Below are 7,201 nucleotides of genomic sequence, written 5' to 3' on the forward strand. Positions count from 1 at the left end.
GGTCATGGTTGGGAGAGAAAGACCTAGAAATAAAGTGAAGTTTCACCATGATATAGCAATGGTATTGCTTCAAATGGAAATTATTGGTGTTGACCTTGATCACCTGGCCAAGGGAGTATCTGTCAGGCTTAGCTTTTTTTTAACCACAAATTTCCACTGAATATTTAAAAGATGATAAAAAAAATGATTTATGTGCCTTCTCTTAGGAAAAGCTTTTATTTGAAACAAATTAGAATTATAATGTTAATTTTTTTTCCACCTTGGACAACTTTTATTTGTGTCTGCAGTGTGGAATTTGTTGGCATGAGACAACCAAAAAGGACAACCCACAGAGAAGGGCCGGGAGTGAGCCCAGCCAACAGCTCGTGAAAGCCACTGTGTCAATAGGTTTTTGAGGACATGGCAGAGAATAGAAATTGATCAGAAAGAGGTTCTCATGATGACAGAGTCTCTTCATGGCTGGAGTCTGAACAATCTTAGAAAATTGAAGTGTGCAGTTATGTGCACAAAGAATTCCATGAGAGATTTTTACATTGCAATTACAGCAGGGAATCAGTTTCATTACTGCCCTCACGTCACATCAGTTCCAGGGCCGTGGTTACATGGTTTTTTTGATATGTAATTATTTTATTCTGTAAAAGGTAACAAAATATACAGAACAAAACTTTCCCTTTTTAAAACTAATGTTACAAACCCATATTATCACATATATAAATACTATAGTCTATAGCTGATCATTAATTAAGAATATAAGTCCAACAGTGTATTCTAACTGTTAAGCAAAAAAACCCAAAACAAAACAAAAACAAAAACAAACTTTACCGGAGAGTCCTCCTGTACCGTTCATTCTGAATGACCACTGCAGATTTTTGCCAGCAGAACTGAATGTCTGGAGAAAGGAAATCACTGGGTGGAGAGTGCTTTAGACTCAATTTTCAAAATAATTGTCACCCCTCAACACAAATATACAGAGATGGACCCTTCACAGAAATCAAGAACAAATCAATTTTGAGTTCATTTCAAAAACAGAAAAAGTATGGCACAGATGTAAGCCACGGTGTGGTTTTCTTTAATGATACTGCATCTTGGATCACACAGGCCAGCATGAAGTTTGTCACTCAGACTTTACAGGAATCTTTCCTTAATTCCATCAGTCCTGCTTCAAGCATAAAACAGGAAGTGATTCAATAATTCTCATAAAAACCAGGCCTGTTTGGCACTAGCATACAATTGGGAAGAACAAATCAGAGAGGCTTCTGCTGGTTCCTGACCCAGAGGACTTTTGCTGGGTAACCGCTCTTTTTATAAGGGACCTGGAACATGTTGAGGGGCTTCTAGATTTAGAGTACTAAAGAGCCAAGTGTGACCTGTCAGCCCGGGACTCTCAGGCCCGGCATTTACATGGCCTCTAACTCGTCGATCCGCTGCTTCGTGTTGCCCTGCCGGATCTGCCGCAGGGTCTTGTACTTGTCCCGGCCCTGCCGCATGTTCTCATTGTGGATGATGTCGTTGTGGGTCCTCTTGTTCTCATCTCTGGCCTGGGACAACTCGTTGCTCAGAGTCAGCAGCTGCCGCTGCACGCGCTTGTTCTTCTCGGCCTCGGTGATCCGCTTCTCCTCATTGCAGAGTTCGGCGCTGTAGCCCATGGGCTCCGCGCCCTCCTCCTGCGGGCTCTCCTGCACGTGGTAGCTCACGGGCTCACCAGGGGCGGCGGGGCGGTCATCACCAGGTGCAGCTCCTCCTTGGTCTTCACCAGGTCATCCTGGGCTTCTTTGGCCCGGTGCTGCCACTCCTCAACCTCGTCCTCCTTGCGCCTCCGCGCCTCCTCCAGGAGGGCAATCTTGGCAGTGTACTCGGCGAGCTCCGCAGCCAGCTGCTCCTGGCTCTTTATCTGATCAGCCGCCTGTCTCTCCAGCTCCTCCTTGGCCCTGAGCACAGCCACGCGGTCAGCCTCCAGTCGCTCAGCCTCCTCCTGGGCTCGCTTCCTTTCGTCCTCCAGCTGGAGTGCTCTCTGGATCTGGTCATTGAGTTCTTTCTCGGCCCTCCTGGTCTTCTGCTCATAGTCCTGCAGGCGCAGCATCAGCTCCTCCTTCTCCCGCAGCATCTGCTCCTTCTCCCGCTCAACCGTCTCCCTCCTCTTCTTCTCAGTTTTCAACTGCTGCCGCTCCAACTGCTTCTGGTGCTTCTCCTCCCGTGACTGGGCCTTCACCTGCTGCACCTCGATGGTGTCCGGCTTCCTGCGGCGCATGTACAGCTCATGGTTCCCCATGCAGAGCTGCAGGATCCGCTTGTTGATTCTCAGTCGGGGGGCATAGAACATGAAGTCAGGTGCTTTCTGGTTGATGGGCTTAATGACAAACTTCTTGTCATTGAAAGAGATGTTCCTGATTTCACTCCAGGGGAAGCCAATCTTTGGCGTCAACTTATCATCTTTCTCATAAATATTTAGTCCAAGGGAATCGACTCCAAGCCAGAGGTCTGTTCCTTTCTTGTTTTTGATCTCGAAGTAGTTGATTCCGTACATTTCCAGGTCCTGTGCGATCTTCAGGTACTCCAGCATGGCACTGTCCTTGAGCCTCCCACGGTGTTCCGCCTGCCACACCTGGATCCGGTCTTCCCACTGGTCCCTGGTGAGTTTGTGCTGGTCCATGACTCTTTGAGGGATCAGCCTCTCAGAGCTGAGGTACCCGGACTTGTGCATCTTTTTGTTATAGTCTCCGAACTTGGCCTGCACAGCTAGGATCCCAGGAGCACCGCGGTCTCAGGGGGACAGTAGATCTCCTCACTGAGAATCCCCTCCTTCACCTGGAGGAAGAACAGCTTCTGGGTGATGTCCTGGATGAGCTCCTCAGACAGGTCCTCAGGGTAGAACTTGGCCCAGAACTTGAACTGGAGGGGGTTCTCCTTCCTGACCTCCTGAGCAGACACCTTTTTATCAAGTTTCAACCAGGTAGGAAATCCTTTATTGTCCACATACTGGAGGCCAAAGTACCACACTTCCCGGAGGCCGATGGTCTTAACCACCTGATCGAAGAGCTGCTTCCTGGTGGTGTTCGGCTGGATGGCGAACTCCAGCTCCGCGTCCATGGTGGTGACCCGCACATTGATTGGTTTCGGCATTTTCGGTTCCTGGTGGGCTCACTCAATCTCCCGGAAACTCGGCTGTGCAGCAGCAGCTGACAAAGTTCTCGCGACCTGTGAAGCCTGCAGTGGACCATAATGTTAATTTTGAGTAGGAAGAGGTTGCATTGAGATGGATTCACCTAAAACTAGCTAAAATTGATAAGATGTTTGAATTTTCTGTCCAAGTTAAAATTTCACTTTTTTATTATTATTTTTTAAAATTTTAATCACAAATTTCCACTGAATATTTAAAAGATGATTAAAAATTGAAAGCACAAAACCAACCTGAAAATTTCCTTTAAGTATTAAGAAGCTTATATTCCAAAATATATCAGACTTTTGCCAATGCAACACAAAGGCTAGTGTAATGTGTTCATTAAAATATTTGAACACCTTACCTTTCTGGAATCACACATACATATGTTGGATTTAAAACCTAAGTGAACAAGTTTACCTTTTATTCCTTCTTACCCATGACCTGTATGCCTATTATTTGTAGGAAATAATAAGAAAGAGAGAAACTTCCAAATGTTGGTAAAACAGATAATCAAGGAAGTTAAAAGAAGTGATAATTCATAAGGTGTATAATAATCATATTTATACCTTATATGAATATAATAATCATATTATTATGATAAATTATTTGCATAGAATTAAGTGTTGATAACTGGAACTCCCATAAACTGATCTAGACACGATCCTTAATCAGTGATATTTACACAAATACATAGGACATGTTTTGAAATATGTCAGCAAAGAATTTACTCCTCATCTGTCTTATTTGTCATGCTGGCTAATTCATTTGAATTCCCCCTCTTTGTTTTCTAGAGTATCAGCCATGGTTTTCTATCCATGAGAAAGCAGAAAGTCCATTTGAACAATAGATCCAAAATTTGTTAGGATATCTCCAGAGATTGGCCTTATTTAATCACTCAAGGTAGAAATTCTTTAGAGAAATGTATTAACCCTCTATAGGATGACATAGCACATAAAATTACATCTATCTGGTGAAGTATTTAATAAAATTTGGCACATAACAGAATCTGAAAATTAGGAATAAGTACTCTCCCTCAACAGAACAGCAAAATCCACTTAAAATTATAGATAAAAATAATGCTGAATTTAGTTATTTCAGAATGACTTATCTTCATTCTGATGTAAAAATAGTTGCACTTTTATTCAACACTTTTATTAAGCATACATTTTTCAATGCTGAGGATATAGTTATAAGAAAAGCAGGCAGGAGTCCTTGCTCTCTGAAGCATATGTTCCAGGTTGATGGAGAGTGTGTGTGTGTGTGTGTGTGTGTGTGTGTGTATGTGTGTGTGTGTGTGTGTGTGTGTAAGAGAGAGAGAGAGAGAGAGAGGGGGGGAGAGGAGAAATAAATATGTTTATAAAATGTCAGCCCGTAAAAAGTGCAGTACAGAAAAACAGGACAGGAAGGGTTTAAGGAACATAAAGAAAAAGAGGCAAATTTAAATAGGGTAGTCAGGGAAGAGTTTGCTGAAAATCTGACATGTGAGCAACACCTGAGGAGACAAGGAGTGAACCATATGTGGTAAAAGAATTTCCTAGCAAAGAGAGCAGAAAGCGCAAAGACTGTGAGGCAGGAGCATATCTGGCCTTTTTAGAGAATAGCAAGGTGTCTTCCATGGCAGGAAAGATGTGGATGGGGCAGATTAGTAAGAGATGGAATTAGACAGGTGGAGGAAACAGACCGTGTGGGACTTTGTAAGGACTGAGAAGGGTTTCCAGCAAAAGTGTGACATAAGAACCCAGTTCTAAAGTTTGTTCTGGCTATACTTTAGGATTGTAATTAGGAGTCCATTATAGTGATCCATGTGAGAATGGGTGGTGCAAAGGAGATGGTGAGAAGGGTGGAACTTGAGCTGTTTTGAAAGGTGAGCCGGCTGGTTTTGGTGCCCAACCAAATGTGGGATGCGAGTTTCTTTTTGGCATGGGCAACAAGGACTATGCAGGACTTTTAGAAATTTCTCTTCTCTTGTCTTCATAATAAAGAGTAGGAAAGAACTGAGATTTACAAGGTTCTCTGTAGGAGACTTTATAATTATACACCCTGAAGAGGGAAAGTAATCAACCTAGAGATATTAGAGATAATAGAACAGAAGAAAAACTGCGGGTTAAAAGATACAATGACACAATTCAGTCTGATACTCAAATACCTTTACTAGGAAGCTAAAAATATAATAGTGAAAGACTTCAAATTAATGATAGCCACAAAATTGAATTATGTGTTAATTAAGCTTGTGTGAGGATATGTATCTCTAGAAAATTTTACAAAAGCTTAAAGATGAAAAAAATAGAGAAATATGTCCTATTGCTGGCTTGGAAGATCAAATGGAAGCAGTAACTTTTGATGGCTTAATCTGTGATTTTAATGTAAATTCAGCTGAATTCCAATGATGTCATTGGCATTTTATAGAATTCAAAATAATTGATTCTACAGTAAAATATTTAATTAAATATTTTTATTTAGAAAAAAACAGAACCGACCAGCAGCAGCAGACGGCAGTAGTGGAGCGCAGGTCCAGCTGTCTCGGTGACCAGTGTGTGCCGCGCCCCTCCCCTGGCCCAAGTCTCAGCTTCCAGCTCCTGCCCCGCCCCTGTGGTCCCCGGTCTTAAGCCACAGCCCACCCCCTCCCACCCGGCCAGGGGCCGGAAGAGTCTGGAGCCCTGCAAGGGGCCCCCAGGCTGGTCCCTGAGCGCATTCACCACGGAGGCCGGTACAGGTGGGAACAAGGTCTTTAGTGTCGTCCCAGCAGCCCCATCTCCCCGCGCGGCCTGGTCAGGCTCAGAGCGGCGGCGGCGGCTGGTGGAGTGAGGATGAGGCGGATGCGCTCCACGCACAGCTCCGCGGCTTGTCTCATCTCGCGGCACAGCAAAGCCAGGATCAGGAAGCCGTGCGGCAGGTCCACACGCACCGTCACGGGCTGGCCCAGGGCACGCAGTCGCCTCGCGAACATGACAGAGTCGTCCAGCATGGGGTCCAGGGCCACGCCACGATGTGCACAGGTGGCAGGGTCTTCAGCATATTGTCAGGTGCCAGCAGAGGCGACATGAAGGGGTTCTTGACAATGGGTGATGAGTAAAGGGGCATTTGGGTGGCACCCTGGCTTGTGCGCCGTGGGTGGAAACCCTCGGGGAAGGCATTGCTCACCCCGGAGCTACCGTCCCTGGCGCTTAGCCCTTCTTTGGCCTCTGCCTCTTCTCTGGCATCCTCAGGCCACAGAAAGAAATTAACATCAGAGGGTGTGGAAGGGCCCAGTGTCTCCACAGACAGCGACATCTCAGGAGTCTCTGATGTCTCAGAGCTGCTCTTCAGGTTCAAGTCCTCTTCAGGGTGTAGATAGACAAGCATACTAGAGGGCTAATGAAGGAATAATAATTAGCTCAAAAATAGACTGTTTTAAAAAACAATAACTTATCTGATGTAACACTGCATTAAGAGGAGAAATACAGACCTTCAAATAATACAGAACATGCATTAATAATTTTAAATACATATGAAAACACAATACATTGCAAATTAAAGTAAGGAAATTATAAAGAATATAATTTTCTTATACATTATTCTGGGAGTAACTTTATTTCAGTAAGGTACAAAAAGAAATTTTCTCTCAAAGAATTGTAATTTAAAAAATCAATTCATATACAAAGAGAGTTTGATTATTTAACCAAAGAGGAAAACCAGTTTAGATTATTGGAGAAGTTGTGAAGAAAAGATGGGCAAAGGTGTCTAAAGAAAATTCAAGTATCTTCAAAATTACAATAAAACAAGGATAAAATAGTAGCAAAATATTTTAAGTTACTGCAAGAGGTCTAAGCATTGGAGGATAATGTTAAGTATTCTTTAGAGTTTCTGATAGTTTTCAATTTTAATATAGCAGATGGAGGTTTAGTATATAAAATACACAAAGAGTTTATAAAATTTCAAAAATTATCACCAAATCTCCAATAGACACACACACACACACACACACACACACACACACACACACATCTACCCAGAAATCACTCATCCAAAAGAAAAAAATCTCTAACATTATTTATAAACAAA

General features: G+C 43.4%; 1 pseudogene; it reads right to left on the reverse strand.

Moving 5' to 3' along the window:
- Nucleotides 1-1,397: 1,397 nt before the first annotated feature.
- Nucleotides 1,398-3,193, reverse strand: LOC143386267 (ezrin pseudogene; annotated as a pseudogene).
- Between the last annotated feature and the right edge of the window lie 4,008 nt (nucleotides 3,194-7,201).

Source organism: Callospermophilus lateralis, unplaced genomic scaffold (genome assembly GCF_048772815.1).
Source record: "Callospermophilus lateralis isolate mCalLat2 unplaced genomic scaffold, mCalLat2.hap1 Scaffold_182, whole genome shotgun sequence".
Taxonomy (NCBI): Eukaryota; Metazoa; Chordata; class Mammalia; order Rodentia; family Sciuridae; genus Callospermophilus; species Callospermophilus lateralis.